Source organism: Sciurus carolinensis, chromosome 9, assembly GCF_902686445.1.
Source record: "Sciurus carolinensis chromosome 9, mSciCar1.2, whole genome shotgun sequence".
NCBI classification, from domain to species: domain Eukaryota; kingdom Metazoa; phylum Chordata; class Mammalia; order Rodentia; family Sciuridae; genus Sciurus; species Sciurus carolinensis.
The window spans coordinates 11,080,693-11,106,290 of record NC_062221.1 but is presented as its reverse complement, the minus strand read 5'-3'; the positions used below and the strand labels follow the sequence as shown (position 1 = coordinate 11,106,290).

General features: G+C 39.0%; 1 protein-coding gene and 1 pseudogene across 4 annotated transcripts in view; one reads left to right on the top strand and one right to left on the bottom strand.

Moving 5' to 3' along the window:
• Nucleotides 1-25,598, bottom strand: part of Plscr4 (phospholipid scramblase 4) — an 89,224-nt gene that overhangs the window by 51,826 nt on the left and 11,800 nt on the right. For 2 of the 4 annotated variants that reach the window (XM_047565554.1, XM_047565553.1), the window contains exons 1-3: nt 18,743-18,775; nt 15,800-15,959; nt 13,663-13,871 (exon numbers count right to left, since the gene is read on the bottom strand). The gene's annotated coding sequence lies outside the window, so the exon portion shown is untranslated. Of the gene's footprint in view, nt 1-13,662; nt 13,872-15,799; nt 15,960-18,742; nt 18,776-25,598 lie in introns of those variants that run through there. The other 2 variants (XM_047565555.1, XM_047565551.1) reach the window with 2 other exon arrangements.
• LOC124993779 (S-adenosylmethionine decarboxylase proenzyme-like) lies at nt 22,809-23,785 on the top strand (annotated as a pseudogene).

Below are 25,598 nucleotides of genomic sequence, written 5' to 3'. Positions count from 1 at the left end.
ATAAATTCTGTTCTGCACACACGCACAAATGGAGCTGCCAGTGTTCAGGAAAAATAAACAAAAATGATAGAGTAAGTCACCTATATATTCAGAATATTCCATCCAATTTCATGTGGCTGCCAAAGAAATTGTGCTACAGCCTAGAGTAGTAGACATCCAGAGTCACACACAAAAGTGATATGGTTTTACCATACACTCTGCTGAGAGGGTATCTGGAGGGTCACTGAGTGACTGGGCCTCATTCAGAGTCCTGAGGAGTGAAAATGTCTTAAAGAAGGGTCATGGGAGTGAGAGGACATCAGGAAAGTTCTCCATCTGAAAACACCGCTGAAACTGAAGGTTTTACCTTGGAAAACCGAAGATTTGGAAAAGAGGAAAGATGGGTCTGTTGTCATAAGGTATCTGAAGAGTTGTTTAGAAGCAGCTTAGCATCTCACTGTGTGAGAGCTGGAAACAAGGAAGAGAATTTTCAGGGGAGGGCTACAGATTTCCTTTCAACATATCCCTTTGTAGTCAACTGCTCTTCTGAAGCCTTCAAGGAGGACCGCCTGCACCGTCCAACGGGCTCCTGTGAATTCATTTCCGCGAGACTCCAGCCCCGCCTGGTGCCTGCCCAACTCCGCAGGGGAAGAATAGGAGCAGAGGGCTTTGCTTTCAAGTGGGAACCGCATACCCAATACTGCGGTCACGGGAGGACTGTCCACCAGTGAACCGTGACCATCCTGAATTACACCAATCCCGGTTTTCACATTTGAGAAGTTAGGGACGGTGCCTTCATTCTCTTGCTCTCTCTCTTCTTCTTATGAGTAATTCAAATTACTCTAATACATTTCGTTATTTCACAATACACATCAGTATTCAAAAGACTGACAGAGGCTCAGTTAATACCCTCAATGTAAGGCTGCATTGCTTATTGCGTTTAAATTTTTTTTTAATTTGTCCTAATTTGTTGTATATGACAGTAGAATGCATTGATACATTTTGATAGATCATACATAAATGGAGTGTAATCTCTCATTTTTCTGATTGTACAAATTGTAGGATCACATGGGTCATGCAGTCATACATGTACATGAGGTAATAACGTCTGTTTCACTCTACTATCATTCCTACCACCCTCCCCCCTCCCCCTCCCCCCTCCCCCCTCCCCCTCCCCCTCCCCCTCCCTTCACTCCCCTCCACCTAATACAAAGTAACTTTATTCTTCCCTACACCTGCTTTATTGTGAATTAGCATTCACCTATCACAGAAAACATTTGACCTTTGATTTTTTGGGTTTGGTTTATTTCACTTAGCATGATATTCTCTAACTCCATCCATTTACCAACATATACCGTAATTTCATTCTTCTTTAAAGCTGAGAAATATTCCATTGTGTGTGTGTGTGTGTGTGTGTATACTCCACATTTTTTTTATCCATTCATTTGTTGAAGGGCATCTAGTTTGGTTCCGTATTTTAGTTATGGTGAATTGAGCTACTATAAACATTGGTGTGGCTGTGTCACTGTAATATATTGAAACTAAAGAGCTTCTTCTCAGCAAAAGAAATAATCAGTGAGAAAAGAGAGCCTGCAGACTGGGAGAAAATCTTTAACACATGCACCTCAGCTAAACTAAAGCATTAATCTCTAGGATATATAAAGAACTCAAAAAACTTAACACCAAAAAAACAAATAACCTCATTAAAAATGGACTAAGGAACTGAACAGACACTTCATAGAAGAAGATATACAATCAATCAACAAATATATGAAAAATGTTCAACATCTCTAGCAATTAAAGAAATGCAAATCAAAACTAAGATTTCATCTCACTCCAATCAGAATGGCAGTTATCAAGAATACAATAAATGCTGGTGAAGATGTGGGGAAAAAAGTGCACTCAAACATTGCTGATGGGAATGCAAAATGGTGCAACCATTATGGAAAACACTATGGAGATTCCTCAGAAAACGTGGAATGGAACCACCATTTGACCCAGCTATCCCACTCCTTGGTTTATACCCAAAGGCTGCATTTTTAAGGAAGAGAGTACCCTGGAGTTTTAATGCTTGGCTTGCATACCCTGGCGGGGTTAGAATAGAGAGTGGTTTCTGCAAAGCTGACTTGAGAACTGCCTAGTGTTCACGAAGGCAAGTTTTGAACTGCTTAGTAAGTCAACTGGCAGGAGGATTTTACTGCAAAGTTTTACATATTTACAGCTACTGTGTGACCTTTATGTTTCCATTCTCCCACCCTTTTGGATGGTTTAGTAAATGATGAGTGGATGCTGATTCATCTGGGTTTGGAGTCAGATAAGAACAACTGTGATCTGAGATAGATTTATATAACTCCATGACTTCCTCTATAATAGTAAAGCAGTAATGTATACCAAACTGGATTGTTTGATGATTAAGATAAGTGTGTGTATAAAGGGTTTAGCAAAATACAGAATAAATAATGAGTGCTGAAAAAATATTAGATGATGATGATGATGAAGATAATGATGATATTGCTAATTTCAATCAAGTGTGATTCCACAGTCAGGGAAAGCTAAACTGTGGCTTTGCTTCACCCAGGGAGACTTTCTGAACTGTTGGTTTGCCAGTTGTCTACATTAAATTATGGTTTGCTGAATAATATCAGACGTTGTATAAACTTTCATTGTTAAAAAATCGAATAGATAGTTGTCATAAATGCTATCTGTGAGTCTATAGAAATATCTTCATTTTAATTGGCTGTTACTTTTTAGTAGTAGGAGGAGGACGAGAAGAAGTAGAAGTAGTAGTAGTAGTCGTCTTCGTTGTCATATTTTGAAGTATGGAGAAGAGGAAATGAAGAGTACATTGTGGAATTGGGTTAAGATAAATAGATGTAGTTTTGGAATCTGGAGCAGGAGAGTCTGGACAGGCGGTTGTTAGAAGGTCACTGTGTCTTCCATCAGCAACTCTCACGTGTCTGCTCCTTCTGCATGGGTGGGTGTCGGTGTGAAAAATGAGGGGCAGCATTCCCTGGTGCCTATGGTGTGGGCAACCAATGCAGAATGGTGGACTCAGTCTGGAGTCTGGGGAGGGCAGCATTCACAAATTAAGGCCCAGGAGAAATTGAAGTGTGGAAAGATCCTTCCTGCTCTGTGCATAGCTAAACAGGGGCCTTTGAGCATTGGGCTGGGTCAAGAACTTTTCTTCAGATGCATCAGAAAAGAATGGTTGGCTGGCTCTTCTTCTGCCAGTGTTGTCAAAGAAGAAGCCAAAGTACTCACAAGGACCCGCGTGACCTGGTACCTCTGACTTTGACATCTGTTCTTCTGTGCTCTTGCTTTGCCTCTAGTCACCCGGGCGTCTTTTTTGAACATGAGAGTCACATGCCCACCTCAGAAATTTTGCATCCTCTGTCTTTCTTAAATGCCATGTAATTTTCCTACTTAAAATTTTTATATTTATAAATGCATTTATTAAATTTATTTTCTCCCAGGCAATATTATCTTTATTAATTCTAGAAAAGAGTAGAATAAATGAATGAGTGAATGAATGAATAAATCCATGTACCATAAACTTTAGAATTTAAAAGTAAATTTGGGGCTGGGGTTGTGGCTCAGTGGTGAAGCACTTGCCTAGCATGTGTGAGGCACTGGGTTTGAGTCTCAGCACCACATATAAATAAATAAAATAAAGATCCATTGACAACTAAAAAAATACTTAAAAAATAAAGTAAATTTAACAAGAAAGACATAGGGACTTCAAGAATGGGACTTCAGTTTTAACAAATACTATAAAACAGAAAATACACATAATGCTTTGGGATGAGAAGACTCAATAAAATATAAGCACATACTTAACATATTAATAAACAAAACCATTTTCTAAAATTATCTAAAATTATCTTCACTTATAAATAAATATCAAACAATAGTTTGGTAATAGTCAAGGAAAATACAGAAAGTATAATTTTAAATATAATTTACAATAACAGAGATACCTGTTTGACAGTGACTCAATATAAAAGAAGATGATTTTGCAAACCATGTCTACCAGGCTTCAAAATCTAATTTGTCAGCAATATAGTCACAAGTACATGACAGTTATCAAATATTTTGCTAATCTACTTTCTTTGTTTTTGTTCAGTCTTCATATTATATAATTACACTGTGATAAGTTTTAAATCTTAGAGAAATAGGATTAATGGGTTTGTGTACAAGAATCCCAAAATGAATAATAGAATATTTAAAAGCAAGTCTAGTAATACAGACTTATAATTTGTTTGCTCTTGGTGTTTAGGTATACTACCTTCTGAGTTCAGTGCTGTCCAAGTTAATGTCACAGAGAAGGAAACTTCATTCCACACTCATTTAATCTAGTCAGATGTTTTCCTTCAGCTTCCCTTGTCCATTGATTTTATTAGGTTCATAATTGAAAATATTCAGTATTTTTCCTGATTAAAAATGATCTGTGAATATTCATGTTATGATTATTCAAAAAATACAGAAAAGTGAGTGCTTATGTGAGGTAAAAACACACATTCTCAAACAGATCCCTGAATGCAAGAATGCAAGAGAAATTTCCTTCTTAATGTCAAAAGTGCACGCATTAATTACAAAGCACACAAGTCCAGGCAACTTCTCGGCCCAGCGGTGTCTATGCTGCTTCCTGGAGAGACTATGACCAGATACCAGCTGCCTCCTCCTCTCTCCCCTCTCTCCCGTCCCGGTCATTCTTCTGCCTCTTCCACTTCTGTTACTTTGGAATGTCCAACTCTGGTGTGTTCAACTTCTTTCTGTCTCAATTCTCCATGGAAATGACTGCCGCATAGTTCACCAATGACCTCTTTATTCCTAAATCGGTGGGAACAATCCAGCCTTTATTTTTCTTGACTCTGTCTGGCTCCTTGCTCCATGACATCACATCCTCCTGGTTCTCATCCTTTTGCAGTTCTTTGCCTCTTTCATGACCTGTTTTCCCACTCCATCCTTAAATATCTATTTTACCTAGGTTACATTATTTGGCACATATTTGTTGGAAAAGCCCTTTTTAAATGCATTGAATAATTACTTACAAGTTCAAAATTCTCAAACCTCTAGTTTCCCCGCCGATCCCTGTCTTTTCTATCATCTCACAGTTCCAGCAACCTAACAGACATTTTTTTTCTGTGTATTACACAGCACCCCAAATTCTACAGGTCCAAAACAAAGTTCATTTTACCTCAGACATGTTCCTGTATGTTCCCTGTCTTGATTGGCAGCGTCACAATAGAGATCGGAAGTCTTCTTCAAACTTTTCCGTGCTTCATTAACCTAGATCTAATCAATTGTTGTGTGTGAATACATCTTGCCTCCCAAATATTTGTCAAATAATTTTCTTCTTCCCCCTTCACGCCCCAAGGTATTCAAACTACCTCCTCCTAGATGCAGTCATAATAATGTAATGAAATACAACTGAGGCAACTGATGTTCCTGCTTAAATCCACCACGTCTCCCCGACCCTCACAGGACAAAGCCAGAATCTAGGGTAGCACCCAGGGCCCCTCTGCCTCTCTGCCGCCCTCTCTCCCATCACTGCCTGATGGTGCTCATCAGAACCCAGTGCCGGCCAATTACCCACACGGTGCTGTTGGTCATGTCTCTTCCTTTGCTCTCTCATCTCCTCCTAGAATCCTGCTCCACCTCCTGCCCCATTCTGCCCTTCACCTGGCTGCCTCCTGTGTAGGCCTGGGCTCAGGCCTGACTCAGAGCCTTTTGAACCCCTCCTCCTCAGCCTACCTTGACCCAGGGGTTAAACATGCCTTCTGGGTCTAACATCATCTCACAGGGTGTACTGCCCTGAGCTTTGTAGGTTTATGTGTCTCCTTTTTGCATTTTTTTTTAACAGACTGAACTCAATGGTGGCAAAGGCTATGTCTCTGTTGGCACCTGTATAACCACAGTGTTACCACGGAGGCCGAGACACCTTGCATTTAATATGCACTGCAAATGGACAGAGACATCGTGTCTTTTAACTAGAATTCTTTCTCATTTACTGGTGCTTACTAAATGGAAAGTAGTGTCCAAGGACATAATATGTGTTTTATTTTTTAAAATTTTGCATTGCATTAAAGTTCAAGACCACTTAACAACACATCCTGTAAACTAATCAACAATATGCTGAGCACATATTGAATAAATTAAGTGTTTCGATGTCAATTATTCCGGTAATTTGTTTCTCCACTCTTATGGTACACATCCAAAGAGAGAATTAAAGCCATTGTTTTATTTAAACTATGTCTGCATAGCCCTGTTCTTTTTCCCTGAAGATGTTTTCAACAAAATTAGAATGTTCTTGGACATGGTAGCAAATATGATAAATGTTATTACATCTACTGCAAAGTTAGTCATGAGCTGAAGGTGGCCAAATGATATCAATTACATGTTTATTTTCAATTTAATATTTGTATGTGCTCTACTAAGCCTGAGACAAATTTTGAATGTTTACCTTAAATAACTAACTTGAATGAATCAAGATGTGACTGAGCATCTTACTGGTTTAAAAAAAAAAAAATATATATATATATAGGCATATATAGAATAAAAAAGCGATATATTGTCAACTACAATGCACATTTGCTTAAAAATAATAAAATAGAACAAGAACATTTTTAGTTATAGATTTAAAGAAAAGAATTTTATATGAATTCTATCATTAAACTAATAGTGTATAATATTTTAAAATATGCTTTTGATATTCCTGGTAGTTCTGAGTAACTCAGAATGGAAAATAAACTTATTTTCACATACCAGAGTGCTAAAATCATGCTTTTCAGATCAAGAAAATTAGCAATCCCTCTGCCACTTTCTTAGATCATTCTATCTAAATCTCACGATTTTTGACTGTGCTAAGAGCCATGGTTGGCAGATGATATTTCCCTTTCAGCTTCATATATGCACCAGGGTTTAGCATTAACATCTAAGAATTCTGGAATTGTTGGGGACATGGTGTCCCGTCCTATTCTCTCTTCTGGGTTTTTTGTTTATCCCAACCATATGCTTTGAAAACCCTGCAGCTATAGTGATATGCATTCCTTTCCTATAAACTTTCAGAGTGCACAGTTCTGGGTTTGGGGGTATTGCAATTATGCAGCCATTACCACTGAGCTACAGGGATGGGCACAGAACGAATGATGGTCTGGCTGTCTTCCCAGACCCCTGCTCTCTTGTTCCTGGCCTGCTAACGCTTACATTCCATTTCCATGTGTTTCCTGACTTCGGTCCGTTTTTTGGTTTCTGTTTTTCCATTTTTCATTTGATGCTCGTTTCTGCCCTGGAAACCTGGCGTTTGTCTTATCTCTGCTTTGACAGTTTTCAGTCGCTTCACCTTGGAAGGTCTCACTCTGCTTTTGACCACCATTGCAGCTTTGCCTGTCTTATTTATTAATCAAGAATCTATCCAGAGATAGGGGCCACGCCAGCCATTCAAGCCGGATGAGTGTTTCAAACATTTGTTTCCGATTTTTGTTTCTTGAGACTCGGTCCTTGATGAAGCTTAAAAAGCAACATGGATGAGCTCAGAATCTTCCTCAAATGTGAAGGAAAAAAAAAAAAAATAGAAAACTTCTTTAGGAGAATTGAGGGTCCAACTTCAGGAATTGGGAATTTCTACAAATTTCTGCAAGCCTGGCACATAGAGATAGGCAGTCGTTCCTGGTGAGCCTGTGGTTCCTGGCTCCAGATGACTCCTCAAGGATTCACATGATAATTGTCAGCACAGGACGAACCAAGTCAGAGTTCACACTGGAAATGGAGGGTGTGTGTGAAGGAGACTTTGTGATTGTCCCTTTGACCTTGTGGTTCTCTTTGTCCTTACACTTGCCCTAACCAGTGCCTTGGGCTACAATCCCTGCCCTGTTCCCCTGAGGATGCCCAACTTGACCCCCAATAGGGAGGTCTTCTTCACTTGCCTTTGGGTAAGCTGGGTAAGTAGCCAAAGAACAGCTATGTTTGGGTTCCCAACTCTGGTAAAATGTTCCTGAGCCAGCATGTGAGTTTCAGAATAGCTAGAAAGTGAGAACACGGATTTCAGATCCAGAACTCCTAGAACTGAACTCCGCCTTCGCAACTCACTACCAGGTGACTTTGAAGAAGTCACCAGACTTGCTTTGTCCTCAGTTTCCCACACTGTGGAAGAGGCTACAACAGCATCTGTCTTAGAGGTTTGTTGTAGCATGAAGCATGTCAATTAATGCTAAGTGCTTGGGAGAGGATCTAGCAGAGACTCAGGAATAATTCATCAACTTTTTTTTTTTTCTCCAAATGCCTACATCACTGGTAAATAATTTGCTTCAGAATAGGAAGTTCAACTGGCACACCTATGCTGGTCACTACATTTTTGACTTTGGGAATTTTACTTGTTCCATCTGACTTTATGTTTCTCACTGGTAAAATGAGACAAATAATTACTTGGGAACATTGTGCTAAGTGAAGTAAGCTAGTCACAGAGGGACAAACACTGCATCATTCCATTTATATGAGGTATCTAAAATAGACTCTTAGACACAGAGAGGGAAAGATTGCTAGGGGTGGAGGAGGGAGGAACAGGGAATTTGCTACTGAAAGGATAAAAAGATTCAGTTTTGCAAGATGAACTTTAGATCTGCTATACAAAATTGTGTCTATAGTTAACAAAACTGTATTATACTTTAGAAAAATATCTGTTAAGATGGTACATCTTGTATTTAATGTTCCTACTATTTTAAAATTTTTAAAAATGTTTTGGATTGATTTTATACAAATGGGTTATAACTTTTCATTTCTCTGGTTGTAAAAGTAGAGTCACATTGTGTAATCATACATGTACATAGGGTAATGATGTTTGTCTCATTCAATTATCATTAAAAAATTTAATTCTTGCCTCTGTTATCCCACAGTGACTTAATAAGATTTGTCTTGCAAAGGCTCAGGGTATGAAGCAGCAAGCATCTCCTAAAGCTTGTAGGAACTCATAGGCGAGGATCAGCAGGAACCTGTTTTTGCAGTGTCTTACACAGATGTATTGTAAGTCAGCTTTGTGTCACCATGACCAAAATACCTGACAAGAACAACTTAGAGGAGGGAAAGTTTATTTTGGGGTCACAGTTTCAGAGGTTCAATCCATGTTTAGTTGACTTCATTGACTTCATCCCTTTGGGCCCAAGATGGAGCAGAACATCATGGAGGAAGGGTGTGGTGTAACTATCAGTCGGCAAACTCTGGGGTCTGGTGAGGGGTGAAGGGGGATTGGAAACTAAAGATTGACAGACACAGATCTTGAAGATAAGGCTGGGATCAGGTGGAATCTGCTCTCTGATGGAGATTCAGTTCTAAAGAATTATGCCAGCAATCTTTGTTTATATACCTCTCATTATCAAGTTACAGACTATGCAAGCATTATTCTTTGTATTCAAGAATGTTACAGAAACTAGGGCATCTATGTAGCTTTTCCACAGTAGCAATTCACAGTTGCAAAGTGCAATGTTAGGAGCTTTGTGTAGCTCTCAAGAAAGTTCATTGTTAAAAGTTGCTGTAAGGCGGGCAGGAACTGGAGAAGTGGAGCTGGTGAAACACTGTGGTTGTCTAGCATAAGAATTTCTATCTTCCCAGGAACTGTGTGCCTGAGATAAGGGTCAGAGCTGATAGGGCTCATGCAGAGAGCCTCTCATGCAGGGCATTGCTACAGTAGCTAGGCATCCTGTGCCCTTGCACAGAAACATTCCCAGGAACAGGGCATGCCAGCCATGATCTCAGTAACTGCCCTCCCTTCCTCCGTCACCACTCACAACTGTGTGGCAGAGGAAGCTACTCGGCTCAGAGAGAGAGGAGAAGAGCATCAGGGAAGACGCACGCTTCCAGAGCACACACCAGTGACCCACCTCTTCTAGCCTTGCCCTACCTGCCTACAGTTACCACCCAGTCCGTCCATTCATACTAGGATGGACCGATGAGATTACAGCTCACACAATCCAATCATTTCACCTCTGAATATTCCTGCATCGACACAGGAACTTTTGGGTGACACCTCATATCCAAAACCATAACAGATCGACTTGTGGAAATACTCTGCTCCACAATTAAGAAACAACACTCCTGCTTTTCCGCACCATACTGAAAGACAAAATATAAACCTTATATTTTCTTCATAGTTATCAGGGACTGTGTAAATTAAAAGCTTCTACCTATGAGGACAAAAAAAAATGATGAAAGATTACAATGAAGAATAAAATATACAGCATGTATAATGTACACGATATTATGTCCCTTATCTTAAGTATATAACTTTAATTTAAATATTAAAAAATACCTTTTCTTTTCTTTTTGGTATCTAGTATTGAACTCAGGGGCACTTAACCACTGAATCACACCCTCAGTCCTTTTTTATATTTTATTAAGAGACAGGGTCTTGTTAAATTGCTGAAGTTGGCTTTGAACGCACAATGCTACTGCCTCAGTCTCCTGAGCCACTGGAAATATAAGTATGTGCCACCACACCTGACAAAAATACAATTTCTTTAAACAATATTTTTATGGTGAATCTAATTCATAACTGACAGCTCAGCACTGGGAATAAGAGATGAAATGGATAGCTGAAGGAGCAAAGAAAAATGAAAAGAAAACCCAAAGATTGTTTTAATTAATACAATTATTCAAAAACAAATAGCAAGGTCTTGAAGCCAAAAATTTCCACACATTATTATTTTATAATACATTCTGTTATTCATAAATACACAAAAATAAATTCACATGTATAAATCCACATCTTGAATGGAAGATTTGTTCGTATGCCACATTTCAATGAAGAACTCGAAACAACCTTGCTCATATCGCATAGTTGATATGAGATGACACTGGGGTTCAAACCTGCATTTACTCTATCCAGGTGCCTACAACATTTTAAACTGGGAAGGGCGAGCTTCCTTCCACTTATAAAGTGATACCGCCCTCTGGCCAGTGCTGGCTTCATGGGCCTACACGTTATGCAATTGCTCAGGGCCTCCACACATGGTTTAAATTGTTTTTGTCCCCGTCTTGAAGGTCTTATTTTCTTTTAAACAAGAGACTCCACATTTTTAGTTTTCTTTGGGTCCAACAAATTATGCAACCTGGTCCTGTTTCTGGAAGAGATCTAGACAGTTCTTTAAATAGTCTCTATATTTGTAATCCGTATGAATAACAACAACAACAACAACAACAACAAAACCCTAGACTAATCAACTATCAAAACTGTCCCTGGACAATCCTGGGACCGTTCCATTTCTTCTCATCACTATGAAAACCACTTCCCTCTCAAACATCAACTTCTTCTTCCTAGGAGGGCTGGGACTTCTTGTGCTCACTTGATACCAAAGTGCTCTCCAGCCATGAGACTGCCCTTCAGAGTTCCCCAAAAAGTCACCAGACTGAGTCCTGTAACTGTCTAGAATGTTCTTCATTTGGCTTGAGCAAAGCTCTTGGTGAGCCACAGGATGTGGTATAGATGTGACTTCCTCTGGTTTCCTGAAGAAACATCTCAACCTTTGGAAATTATCTCCAAAATGAAAGTGAGTGGGGAAGAGAGGAGAAAAAGTGAGAAGTCACAGAGGGAAAAGAGAGATGAATGAACTGTCCAAGTTGCCTTTTTTCTCAGACAGAATGTACCGCTCTTTCACTGTGTTCGTACAGACTTTTTTGGGGGGCGTGGGGGGTGGGTACCAATTGAAGTCAGGGTCACTTGACCACTGAACCACATCCCCAGACCTATTTTGTATTTTATTTAGAGACAGGGTCTCACTGAGTTGCTTAGCGCCTCAACTTTCCTGAGGCCGGCTTTGAACTTATGATCCTCCTATCTCAGCCTCCAGAGCTTGTAGGGATTTTAGGTCAGTCAATGTGCAGAGGATCGATGTCCTTCAAGTCAAGCAAACTCCTCAGGACAATAATAGGCCCCCTGTTTGAATAGTTTAGAAATGCTTTGCAACTCCTCTATCCTTGAGGTCTGGAGACATTAACTTATTACAGAAACCTTTGGTACTAGTGGACTCTGAGAAGCAAGCAAGTTATATGATCTGCACATGCACAAAGCTAACTGCACTATGTAGCCTAGTGTAACTTGATATGACTCTGGAATAGAAAATAAAGCTGGGCCTGGCTTTTCTACAGAAGCTGCTTCTTGCTGTTTACCATCCTGTGTGCTTGCCTCTTTATTACTCTCCCCTTAACCTTTCTAGCTGGACCCCAATGAAACTTTACAGGAACCACTGGAATTATAGGTGTGAGTCACTGCACCCTGCCCTATAGACTCTTATATAAACCTCTTTAATTGCTCTTACCACCTGAAAGTTTAAATTTGTTGCTCCTTATTTCCGTAAGCAATGAATATTGCCTTGTTCTTTCTTTCTTTCTTTCTTTCTTTCTTTCTTTCTTTCTTTCTTTCTTTCTTTCTTTCTTTCTTTTTTCCCTCAGACTACCAACATTTTGGAAAATTTCAATGAAATGTTTGGTAAAATTAAATACAGTAAAATGAAAAATATTCTCCTTATACTCAGTGGCCTTGGCATCTATACATTCCCATCAAAATTATGTGTTTTTCAGGTAAGTAGTGTGTAAACTTCCTAAAACTAAAACTTAATGAAACCCTAAAATGGATGTGTAAGTGCTTCATTACCTAAAAGCAATGTTTCCAATTAGTTTCTTTTTCTGGGTTTTATTTTCCCCATGCAATTTAGCTAATGTTTTCACTCAAGAGAATGTGAGCCACTGATTAAATTAATGGCTTCCTATAAGATAAAGTGAATCACTATTAGCGTAAATCCTTCCTCAGTAGCATCTGACAAACCACTGCTAATTATCTAACCAACTACAAAGGAACTTTTGAGGCAGGAGGCTCATGAGTTTCTTTTTTCCCTCTTGATTTTTTGTTTCTTTGTTTATTTTACTTTTCCTGTAACATGAAACTTACCTGTCAAATAAGTGTTTCTAGAAAGATACAATGTTATTGAGGCCACCATCCCCACAGAAGATGAACATTTTTTTTTCCTCAATTAGAACACATGATTATCAAGAGTAATAAGATTAGTGTTCAAAGTCATCACTGAATGGGGCTGGGGAGATAGCTCAGTTGGTAGAGTGCTTGCCTCACAAGCACAAGGCCCTGGGTTCAAATCCAAAGCACCACAAAAAAAAAAAAAAAAAAAAAAAAAAAAAGTCATTAATGAAAACACTATGAATGCTAAAAAAAACTTAAAAAAGAAATAGGAATTCCAATCCTATAACAATTTGTTGAGAGAAGAAAGTGTGATTTTTCAAACTATTAGGTCAGGACAGGGATGTGCTGAAGCCCCCCCAAAACCCAGTTCTGAGTTTCTCTCCCCAGTTCTGCATTTCCCGTGTGATAAGCACCATGACGTAAAAAACAGAATGAGCAATAATGCAGATAACGGTCAGTGAATTACGTTACAAGTATGGAAAGAAGTTTGAAAAAAATGGGGGATAAGAAACAAGGAGAAAAGTTGGAAATCCTAAGAAAAATTAAATCTCATATGCATCTGTCTTTGATTAATTTGCTTTGAAGAAATGTTCAACTCAATTCATGAAATGGATGCATAAATGATAAATAATAACAAAAAAATATTGTTTTTCCCAATGTTTAATTATAAAAATTGAGAAACAGAGAAAAGTTGAAATATGTTACAGTGAATACCCACGTACCCCTCACAAGACCAAGCTTCAAGAGTCTTTTAAAGCTCCCAGGTGAATCCAGGGTGTGGAAGGTCAGAGAACCACTGTTATTCCAGGTCTTTTCACACTTTAGTGACCATCAGCATTACCTTGAGCTGGGCATGGCGTCACAAGTGTGTAATCCCAGCAACTTGGGAGGCTAAGACAGGAGGACCACAAGTTCAAGGCCAGTCAGAGCCCTGTCTCAAAAAACAAAACAAAACAAAATGGGTGGGAATGGAGCTCAGTGGTAGAGCACCCCTCGTTCAATTTTTAGACTTCCTCCCCCCAACCCCCAAATTAAATCTTTAAAATTCCCTTGAGATTGTTAACACCCAGAATGCTGACCCCATTTGTATAGTTTCTGATTCAGTATATCTAGGGCTGGACCCTTGAATTTGCCTTTCTTTTTTTTCTTATTTTCAGGAAACTCTCAGATTCTATTAACGATGCCGGGTCACAGCCCCACTCAGGGTGACATTCTACTCTAGAAGGAGCTGGGATGGTGGGGGCAGAAGATAAGGAAAGAAGGGTCTCATTGGTTGGGTAATGTGCTTTGGTGGCTGGAAGGAGTCTGTGCACCCAGGATTTGGTGGTCCTTTAGATGGGAGGACAGAGAAGTAAGTTTTGCTTTGTGTTAGGAGTAAGGAAAGTAAGGGCAAATGTAAACTCAGTGAGTTTGGGGCAGATTAGCAGGAAGTTCAGGGAGAGTTCTCTGAGGACTTGGAGCATTTTAGACTAGTTTTGATGGCCAGAAAAGGGTACATGGATCTGCTCATGAATAATCATGAAGTCATAATCTATGAAAATTAGTCATGTAGTGGCCAAATTAAACTCTAGGTCTCTACCTGCACAGGTTACATTGTGTATGCATGGATGTATCGTGTATGCGTGGACATGAACTGTGGAGGTGCTACCACATTGATTCTAGCCTTTTTTCCCCCTCACATAAAACCTGAGAAAGCTGCATCACATTATCAGTGTTTCCAACTTGTGTGCAATTGGAAAGTCAACTGTTTTACTAACAAGTATGAATTATCATTGGACAGTCATTTGAGAAGGATGGGTTACAAACATGGAACCCAAGCCAAATCCTCCTCATCTAGATGGAAATTTTAAAAACTCCTCTAGTCCTGCAGCATTTTGAAAATTGACAATTTTCTGAAATTATTCTTTAGCTTTTGCATGTGGAACTGGCCCAATTCCATTGCTCGGAACACTGGAAATGATGGTTGTGGAACAGTTCTGAGAACCAGTACTTACAAGGAAGAGTTTTTTGTATTGCCATGTAATGTTCAATTGTATACACATACTGCAGTTTTTTTCTTTTATCCATTGTCTTTTTGATAGAAAAACAAGCTATTCCCAGGCTTTAGCTATTAGGAATAAAGCTGTTATGAACATTCTTGGACAAGTGTTTTAGTGAACATGTGCATTCATTTCTCTTGCATAAACACTTAGGAGTTGAATTACTGGGTCAAAAAATAAACATAAGCTTAGTTTTATAAGAAATTGCCAGAACTTTTTCCAATGTCATCGTACCATATTACACTCCCTTCAGCAATGTGTGAGTCACAGCTGGTTTATATTCCCTCTTAAATTCAACAAGCTCTTTCTTTTTTATTTTAGCTCTGGTGGTGATTGCCTATGGGTGTGTTCTTATGACTTTAATAGGTATTTTCCCAATGGCAAATGACAGTGAACAATTTCTCATGAGTCTACTGGTTATTCATATCTTATCCTTTGTTAAATGTCCATTGAAATATTTTGCTCACTTTTAAGTTATCTGTCTTCAAATTATTTTGTTAAAGAGGTTTTACACACACACACGTGTGTAAGTCTTTTGTCAGATATGTTCACAAATATTTCTTTCCAACATTTGTACCATCTATTGCTTTTCTTATCTTTTGATAACAGGAATTTTGAGTTTTCATTAAACTATTATTATTTTTGTCTTTTGCTTCCTTAGTTTTAAGAAAGTTTTGCTCACTTTCAAGTTACAAATACACTATACTTTTTAATTTTTCTAAAACCATCACCAACTTATCTATTACATTTAGTCTATAAAGCAGCCTGAGTGCAACCTTGGGTTTCATTCTAGATGGTGTTTGAAGTTAGTTAGTCCCACCTGGCTCTCCAGGTGTTCCAGATCAGTCCTTAAAACGTCTTCCTGTCCCTGTTGGGTTCATTCACATCCTTGTCAAAGCTTGTCAGATTCAGATTGAGAAAGTACCTTATGTTCCTTCTTCACTGAAAATTGGCACAGATGAATTTTGCCAAATGCCTTCCTGAAATGTATTGAAAAAATCATGTTGGTTTTGTTTTATAATTCTACGATGGTGAATTATATTGGTTGTGAATGTCAATCCAGCCTTACTTCCCTAGGAAGAACCACTGGATTAAGATGTGTTATTCTTTAATATATGTTACTGAAATGGACTTCCTGATATTTTGTTCAAGGTTTTTTTTTTTATGTCTTTATTTATAAGGAATATTGGTTTGTAACTTTCTATTTTTATAATATTGTCAGGTTTCCATATTTAGTATAGTGACCAATTAGTGTTTCTTTCTCCTATGTTTTAAGAGAAATTTTGTAATATTGTATTGATTATTTCCTAACTGTTAGAATTCATAAGTAAACCATCTTGGTAAGAAGATTTCCTGCAGGTAAGACTTCTAATAGAAATTTAATTCCAGAGGTAGACATAGAAACACTTAGGTTGTCTCTTTTATCTGGCTTTAGCTTTGGTAAGTTATATGTTCATATTTTCAGAAGTTTATCTGTTGTATCTCATTTGTTCCATTCCAAATAAACACTTTTTTTTCTCCATTTTCCTTCTTGGTAAGTCTAGTGAGGTTTACATATTCTGTTGATGTTTTCTGTTGATGTTTATACTTAATCGAATCTTGCTCTTACATTTATTAATTCTCTTCTTGTACATACTTTGATCTTTTTTTATTTCTTTAGATGACACCCTAAAGGATTCACTTTAGAAATATTTTTCTAATATAAATTAAATTAGAAGTTTTCCTGTAAGCACCACTTTAGATACATCACTTTAGATACAAACTTTGATGTTAAATGTTTTATTTCTTATTTAGTATTGTTTCCTCTTTTGATATCTTCTTTCATCCATAGACTATTTAGAAATATACTATATAGCTGGGAGTGTTGGCATACCCCAGGGACTGGGGAGGCTGAGGCAGAAGGATGGTGTTGAGAACAGGGTGATATCTGTGCTGCTAACTGTCTCAATCACCCGGATGCAGGCAATACAGGACAAACAGGACTGCTGGGCCCCTGTGCTTACCAAGATTGTTAAGAGATATTTGTCTGAGGAATGTGCGGTTGCCTGGAAACCTTATCTATCAAGGACAGGGGGGGCTAACCCCCGACTCATCTCCTGCATAGTTCACCCCTTCCCTCCTCCCTTCTTCCACTAGGACCGTTCAGTTCTGGCGGGACCCAATGAGAATCAAATAGATTGGCAGGACCCAGCCAGAGGAGGACTAATGTTTAGCTGTTCAAATGTTAACCAATTAAAAGAACACTGTAAACCTGCTTGCCTTTCATTATAAAAACCCTGCTAAACAAGGACTCGGGGCCTCTTAGCGTCACCAGTCACCGAGGGCATGGAGGAGCAGGCTCGAGCTTGCTAATAAATGACTCTTTGTTGCTTGCATTGATCGTGGTCTCTGGTGGTCTTTGTGGGGTCTCGAGCCTTTGGGCACAACAATAGAAAGCTGTATGGAGATTCCTCAGAAAACCTGGAATGGAACGACCATTTGACACAGCTATCCCACTCCTTGATTTATACCTAAAGGACTTAAAATTAGCATACTTCAGTGATGCAGCCACATCAATGTTTATAGCAGCTAAACTATGGAACCAACCTATGTGCCCTTCAAGAAATGAATGGATATAGAAAATGTGTTAAATATACACAATGGAACATTACTCAGCCTTAAAGAAGAATGGAATTCTGGCATTTGCTGTTAAATGAATGCTAAGCAAAATAAGCCAATCCCCCAAAACCAAAGGTCAAATGTTTTCTCTGCTATATGGTTGCTCATTCACGATAAGGGCAGGGACTAGGAAAGAACAGAGTTACTTTGGATTAGGCAGGGCAGTGTAAAGGGAAGGGAGAGGTTAGGGGATAGGAAGGATAATAGAATGAATCAGACATTATCACCCTATGTGCATATATGACTACACAACTGATGTGATTCTACATCGTGTACAACCAGAAGAATGAGACGTTACACTCCATTTATGTATGATATGTCAAAGTGCATTCTGTCATGTAGAACTAATTACAACAAATAAAAAATTCTATTAGATCATGGTACTTTAAATAAATTGCTTAAGATATATTCATCAACTCTCTGACAGATTTTTTTTAAGATAATGGTTTGTGGAAGCTGTCCTTAGTTAGCAGAATCAAACTAGGTTGAGCCATGTGACGCAGAGGCCTGGCTTCTAGGAACTACCGGGAAGCATGTGATGCTGCGTGGAGTGGTTCCCTGTCTCCTTCTGGAATATTCCCCCCTTAGAGAATGGCTCCCCTAACTCCACCCTATCCTGTCCATCACAGAGGAAGCTCCTCCCGGTCCTTGCCCCCTTTACCTGCATATTATAAATAAAGGAGAGTTGGGCTACTCGTGGTTTTAAGAGGCCAGAGTTGGTATGACCAGACCCGTCTCGCCCCCTCTCATAAAAAGAGCATGGCTCTCGCGTGTTTATTAAGTAGATAAGTATTTTGGGTAATAAATTGAAAAACTCCCAATACCCTTCTCCGGCAGTCCACCCTTTCCTCTTCCACACGGGATGTGGCAGAGAGGACTCCAACAAAGCTTCATCTAATGATTTATATATTTTAAAAAGCTTGCATATTAGGAAACATATCTTTCAAGATTGTGGTTTCAGCAAAGTAACACATAGTCAAAAACTTTCTTTCCTACAAGAAAGCATATCACTGGGTAATCTAGAGATTACAGGGTAGCTCTGTGTTAGCTTCCTTAACTCTGAGAATCTCTGGGAAAACCGGGTTTATCTCCAATGTTGACTTACCACTTGTGGTTTCCATTCCCTAAATCAGATCCTGTTCCAGGAAGGGTGCTTCTTTCACCAGGTATCCAGAAGGAAGGGAGAAATGGTCAAGAAAGTGGATATGCTCATCATCTTTTAATACACTCTTACTATTCACTTCTAATGAGCCAGGAGTTCACCATAACACTGCATCTAGCTACATGGTTGGGGTGGGGAGGGGGCATTGGAAATAGTCTCTTTGTTCCAGGTTTCGTGTGAAGTCAGCAAAATCTGAGTTTCTATTATAGAAGGAGGGAAGAGAGACCTGAGGGGCAAGTATGACCACCACTACAGTTACTTTCCACTCATGGTTCCATGATGCTAATGGCGTTAGAGAACACCCTGACCTCTCTCTGTTCTCTCATGTTCTTGCCTCAGGGAGCAGAGACGAATAATGGGCCTGGAGAGTTTGAAAGGAAAGACTGGGTGTGAGCAGTTCAATGCTGTTTGTTTGGAGAGCTGGCTGCTGGGCAGGGGGTACACATCCCTAGCTCCTCCATGAAGGCTTTCTAGTGAAAAGCCTCCCTAAGAGGGACTGTGGCTTCCCAGCTCTGCCTGGGGCAGTGAGAGTGGTTTCCATTGTGCGCCCCTCTGCAAGACCACTCCTGCCAGAGAATATAACCACGTCTTAAAAGTGGTGTTATTAGCACAAAGACGATGTCTGCGTCACTGCTGGGTCTATCTCCTAAGCGATTTTATTCCAGGCAAAGGGCAGAGATAATACGAAGGGACCTCTCCATAGGCCAACAAGATGGACACTTTTGATCTTTGAAAGCAAGAAGGTAACAGGAAAGAAAATGGCCCTGCCTCTCCCTGACATCCACATGCAGGCAGGTCCTGTAGCTGTATCTCAAGCAAAAGGAACAAATTACATGTAGATGGAACTACAGGAAGAGGTACAGAAGACAGACCTAAAGAGATGCACAGCACACAAAAACAGAAATGTAAGAGGTAGCAAATGACCCACTCAAGGGAACCCAGAACACAGCAGTGGCACCAGAACAATTTTCATGACTGACGGACACTGTCAGGACTGTGTGTAAAATATCCCACGTTCCCAGTCTCAGCCTCTGTCAGGCCAACAGGCAGGCCAGGGCCCAACAGAGCAGAGTTGCACTGTATGCCCGCTTGATGCCCCTCCCCCTCATTTGAGTCTCCATTCATCTGATTTTTTTTGTATGGCTAATAATTAAATTTCCTTAATGCAGGTGAATCTTTCAAATAATATCTTTTTACTCAAAATATAAAAAGATATTTTAACAAAAGAAAAGAACTTGGAAACCAATAATACCTGTGAAAAGACAGATATCAATGTATGAATGGATGAATGGATCACTAAATTAACTCCCATCATTCAGACATTTTAAATGTTCTTCTTTCATAACAGTTATTTAGTTCTTCCTTCTCATTTAGAAGAGTGCTGTAAGATTGGTTTGCATCATTGAGCTGCACTCTGTTATATGTGCTTAAAATAATTTAGAACCATGAAACAGATTTAAATGCACTCTTACATGTGCTTCAAAATAATTTAGAATAAGGAAACAGATTTAAAATTTTGTTCTGTATATTATGAAAGATGGTGCATTGGAATGCTTTAAATCTTTTTTTTTAGTTTAAAAATTTTATTTTTTGTTCTAATTAGTTGTACATGTCAATAGAATACATTATACATCTTTTTGCTTTTTTAATATATATATATTTTTTATTTTTACAGACTACATTTTGGTTCATTGTACACAAATGGAGTACATCACTTCGTTTCTATGGTTGTGCACAATGTAGATTCACACCATTCGTGTAATCACACATGTACTAATAGGGTAATGATGTCTGTCTCATTCCACCATCTTTCATACCCCTGCCTCCTCATTTCCCTCTACAAAGTCTTTTAAACCTTTGCTGTGTTTGCAAGAATAGTGGACTAAAAAGGGGGACTCTGTCGTTTTCATTATTAGCACCCAGCGTAAGTTTGGATGTGAGACCTAAACCTCTCTCTGCTTTCACTCATTTGCATTGTAGAGCAGGTATTTAGTATTCTTTTAATTCCAAAGTCTTTTGGTTCTAGTTACATATTAGCCCCACCATCATTTGGCTAAGGAAAAGCTCATATTTGGTACAGGAAGCTACAAGCTAGTGCTGTTCCCTGTTGGAGATTGTTTAATTCAGTTTTTTGACTGAGTGGATAAAAGGCTGCAGGCAGCAATAATCTTACAAAGTAAATATTTTGTTCTTCTAATTAATTCTGCACATTATCTCCCATGTGCTTTCCTTGTATAAGCAGTATTTCCTAACACGGTTTAATTTCTGAATCTGTTTGGCTTAGATCTAGGTTTTATCCAAAACAGAACAAATAAATAATGTTTAATGACCATTAACTAAGATAACTGAGAAAATAGGTTTTTGAAACTTTTGAGAAAACCATGCTTTCAGTAATTATCCCAAGATAAATATTTTTTGTGCCCTGATATAAAACAGTCACTATCACATTAATTGAATGGTTTATTACCTAATAAAACAGTAATGGAAACAAAGAAGTTCAAAGGATCTGCAATTCCATAATTCAATGACAGAGACACCATTTATGTCATCTCCAGGAGGAAAAAAAGGGCATCTTTTAAATTACTGTCAGCAATAATAATTTTGAAGTAGAAAATTATGTTAGTTTTATGATGATGTCATAATATCATGTACTATGTTCTTCATACAAAAACCTGCATGTGCTTTTAACAATCACATTAGGCCCATTTATGGCAGAGATGCAAGGTAGATCATGTGAAGGATTAAATGTGCTGCGTTAAGTGTAATTAAACTCTTATTACATGCAAACTTAACCTGTGAGGAAAGTCAGAGAAATCTGTGGGGCCAAAAACTAAGGAAATATCTGAGATGCACAAATACTGACACTTTCTTTGACTTCTACACGTCACTAATTTTCCTTTAACAAGGGTTCTTGATTTCATTAGTCGTGGGCAAGCATTGGTGAGTGGGTTCTTTGATCAAAGCAAGGGGGATATTGGAACAGAGACCCAAATAAAACGAGCACTCTTAAAGTGATAAAAGTGGACCAGACAACATTCATCCATCACAAAGAAGAAGTAAGAGGAAGCTTGATTGTTTTGGTCAGTGCTGGAGGTAAGGAAAAAATCACCCACTATGAATTTACAAAGATGTGTTGACACTGTTGATGTGTTCATATTTAACACGCAGAAAACAGCAAACTGAGGGTCTAACGCAAAAAGTGGGCTTCAGAGCCACACATTATGGCGAGTGACATTAGCTAGCCCTGGCTGCACTCTCCAGAGGGACAGCAATGAGCTACAGGAGACTGAACTGTGGAGAGCTGTGACTTGAATCATGATCTCTCTGACTACTTCATGGCTGTGTCGTGCTGGGAACTTCCTATGCGAAGGTGCAGGTCAAGATGACCCAGTTGCTATGGTGACGCCTGGCCTAAGGAGGCTCCGATGGAGGACAGAGAGCTGTCAGTCTGGACTTTGAGCTCAGGCACCAGCACCCAGGGATAGAGAATTCTGAGCATAACAACGTACCCCTAATGTCTGGCCAGTCCTGCATCCTTCAGACTGCCTGCTTGGCTGAAACTCTCCCACAAACAGCCTTTGGTGACACCTATGTAGTAAACATGCTGTACTAGCTGAGTCACTGCCCCTCCGTCAGAGGTGTCCCACCTGGTCCAGCTTCCTCTGTGCGTGCATCTGTTCGTCTTTTCTCAGTCTCCCATTACCCCTTACCATTTTTTTCTGAATTAATGCCCTAGGCTGAGAGATGGGGCGGTGACACTGAACCATAGCTACCTCTATTTCCAACAGACTCACCTTCAACTTTTGCTCACATACACACATGCACATGCACACAGAATTGAAAAAAAAAATTTTTAAAAAAATTGAACATAAAATAATGGCAAAAAAAAAAAAAAGAACCTGAACTTTAGTAGCAACTGGAACAATCCCCAGCAGTGACGGCAGCGTGGGAGAAGAGGTTTAATTTATTTGATTCTCTGTGGTTGTTGGTTGGTCGTAGTCTCATGGTGATGGAAGCTGCACATTTTTTCAAAGGCACCAAGAAGCTACTGGAGGTTTGGTTCTCCCAGCAGCAACCTGATGCTAAGGGTCTGGGGATCCTGTTACTCTCCCAGGATCTGAGTGGGAGTACTTTGGAAGGATATGCAATGTGCAGTCCTAAGTGTGACAAAACCGGACAAGCAGGAAGCTTATGTACTCAGAGAGTAGCGTGTTTGAGTCTAAGAGACATTTTGTTTTAAAGACGTGGTACCACCCTCTTGCTGAAAGCATTGGTTCCCTGTTGAAGCTTGCTAAGGATTACAGTTGGTTTGACTCAGTTGAAAGTTCTTTTTATTCTCATAAGAATTTCATGAAGCCTCCTCACCAAGGACACCTGTACCAGGATTTCCAGGAAGAAATAGAGTTTTTTAATGCAATTTTCCCAAATGGAGGCACATATTGTAAGGGACGTGGGGATTCTGACTGTTGGTACTTGTATACTGGGGATTACCTGATTGGTTATAAGTCAGCCAGATCAAACTCTGGAAATTTTGTCGAGTGAACTTGACTCAGCAGTTGCAGACCTGTTCTACATGAAAGATGGTGTTACTGCAAAGGATGTTGCTTGTGAGAGTAGAATGTGTGACTGGAAACCAGGTTCTGTCATTGATGCCACACCATCAGTCCTTGTGGTTATTCAGTGAATGGAATGAAATCAGAAGGAATTTATTGGATTATTCATATCACTCCAGAACCAGAATTTTCTTATGCTAACTTTGAAACACACCCACGCCAGACTTCTTACAGTGACCTGATTGGGAAAGTTATGGAAGCCTTCGAGTCACAAAAATTTGTGACCACTTTGTTAACCAGAATTCTCAATGTCCCACAGTGCTTTCCTTACCCCAGAAGATTGAAAATTTTAAATGTCTTCATTGCCACAGTGCTGTGTTCAGCGGTTACATTTTTGTTTTTTCCCACTTTTGCTAAGAAGCAGCAACAATAGCAGATTTGATTAAGAAAAAAAATGAAGAAAAAAATGCTAAAAGAGAACACACATAGGTGGTGGCTGCTTTCTAGCTGTTGATACTGGGGCTGTGCTTTCCATATTCACCACCTTCCAGTTGCAGAAAGTCCTAGATCCATGCTAGTGTCATCATTTTGAAGCGTATTGCTCACGTTCACTGTGAAATTGAAGTGCATGTAGAAAAAATTTTTTATTATATAAAAATTCACAACAGTTGTGAAAGCAATTCAGTTCGGTTTATGCACAGGGTACTATTTCTGCAGGTATCTTTCAGTATTCCCCAGAGACAAGGCTTCTGTCCTCCTTAGGTACTGGCCTCAGCCTAACCATGTGGACTGTTCTACTAAATTGCTGCCAAAATCATGTATCCAGTTACCTCCACTTTCTAGAGCATATTCTCTACTATTAATGAAACCAGTTTCTACTTCACATGGATTTTTTAATTTAATTTTATTTTTTGCAGAAGCAATTAAGTTTTTCATCCACAGGTCAAGTCCTTAAGAAAATGATTCCAGTTACTCATTTGGGGTATTACAATTTTAATTCTTGTTTCTGCATTTATAGTCCTTTAATTTATTTCTTTCCTCAACATGGTATCTTCCCCCTAGCCTCACAAATGAAGAATATACTTACTTAAACTGTGGGTTTATAATCCAATCTTATACCCCAGGTGGGGAGGTGGAAGAAGGTCTCTGAGCTTGGTTTTCTTGTAAGGGTATGTTAATTTGGTCTCCCTTTTACTGGTATGGGAACTTTTGGAAAACAAGTGACAGACTTAAATGTCTTCAAAAAAAGAAAATTTAAGCATCTCCAATGTTGACTAGCAGGAAAGAGTCATGGAGAGTTACAGATTGAGTTTAGGGTGTACTGAGTGAACTGCACACCTTATACTATACTCTGTTCTTTAATAAAAGAAATTAGCTTATGATGGAGGACCAGACCTTTACTAAGTTTACTAAGTAGTGGTATAAAAGGATTTTTATCACTAAGTAGATAAGTAGGGAGATGTAGCATCTAGGTTGTCCTGGGTTCATTAAGTCCTGTCAGCGTGGATCTTCCATTTTAACTTTTGCTTTTAACAGTTATTGCCACTAATTTTCATTCATAGAATACTGGAAACTTTGGTTCAAAGCAGAATCAGTGGTCTTCCATTTTAAGACCGACATGTTCTGTGACGTGATGCACGTAGGTGCTATGACTTGATATGTTCCTTTATCGTCTTCCACCATGACATTCACAGGATCAAACAAATGATTGTCCAGAAGAAAAATTGTTATTCAGGTTATTCAGATATTACCCTGTAGTGGAATGTATGGATTGATAAGTAAAACATTAAAAATTCCAAAAATATTCAACAGGAAATGACTAGCAATATAGGCTTTCAAGAGTTGGAATCTTTTAGATATATTTGCAAACACCGTGGTATTTAAGCAACTGAAAGAACAGTTAAATTGCCTAGATTTTGTTTGTTTGTGTGTTTGTTTTTTGGTACCAGGGATTGAACCCAGGGGTGCTTAACCACTGAATCACATCCCCTGTTCATTTTATTTTTAATTTTGAGATAGGGTCTCACTAGGTTGTTTAGGGCCTAGCTAAGTTGCTGAGGTTGGCTTCAAACCTGTGATCCTCCTGACTCAGCCTCCCAAGCTGCTGAGATTCCAGGCATGCACCCACACACCTGACTTTATTTTGTATTTCTTGTACTTGAAGTATTTTCTTGATAATTTCTGGATGGATGCCATGATTATGTTCTGTTCCTTCTGTAATTATAAACAAAACTTGTTTTTTGTGT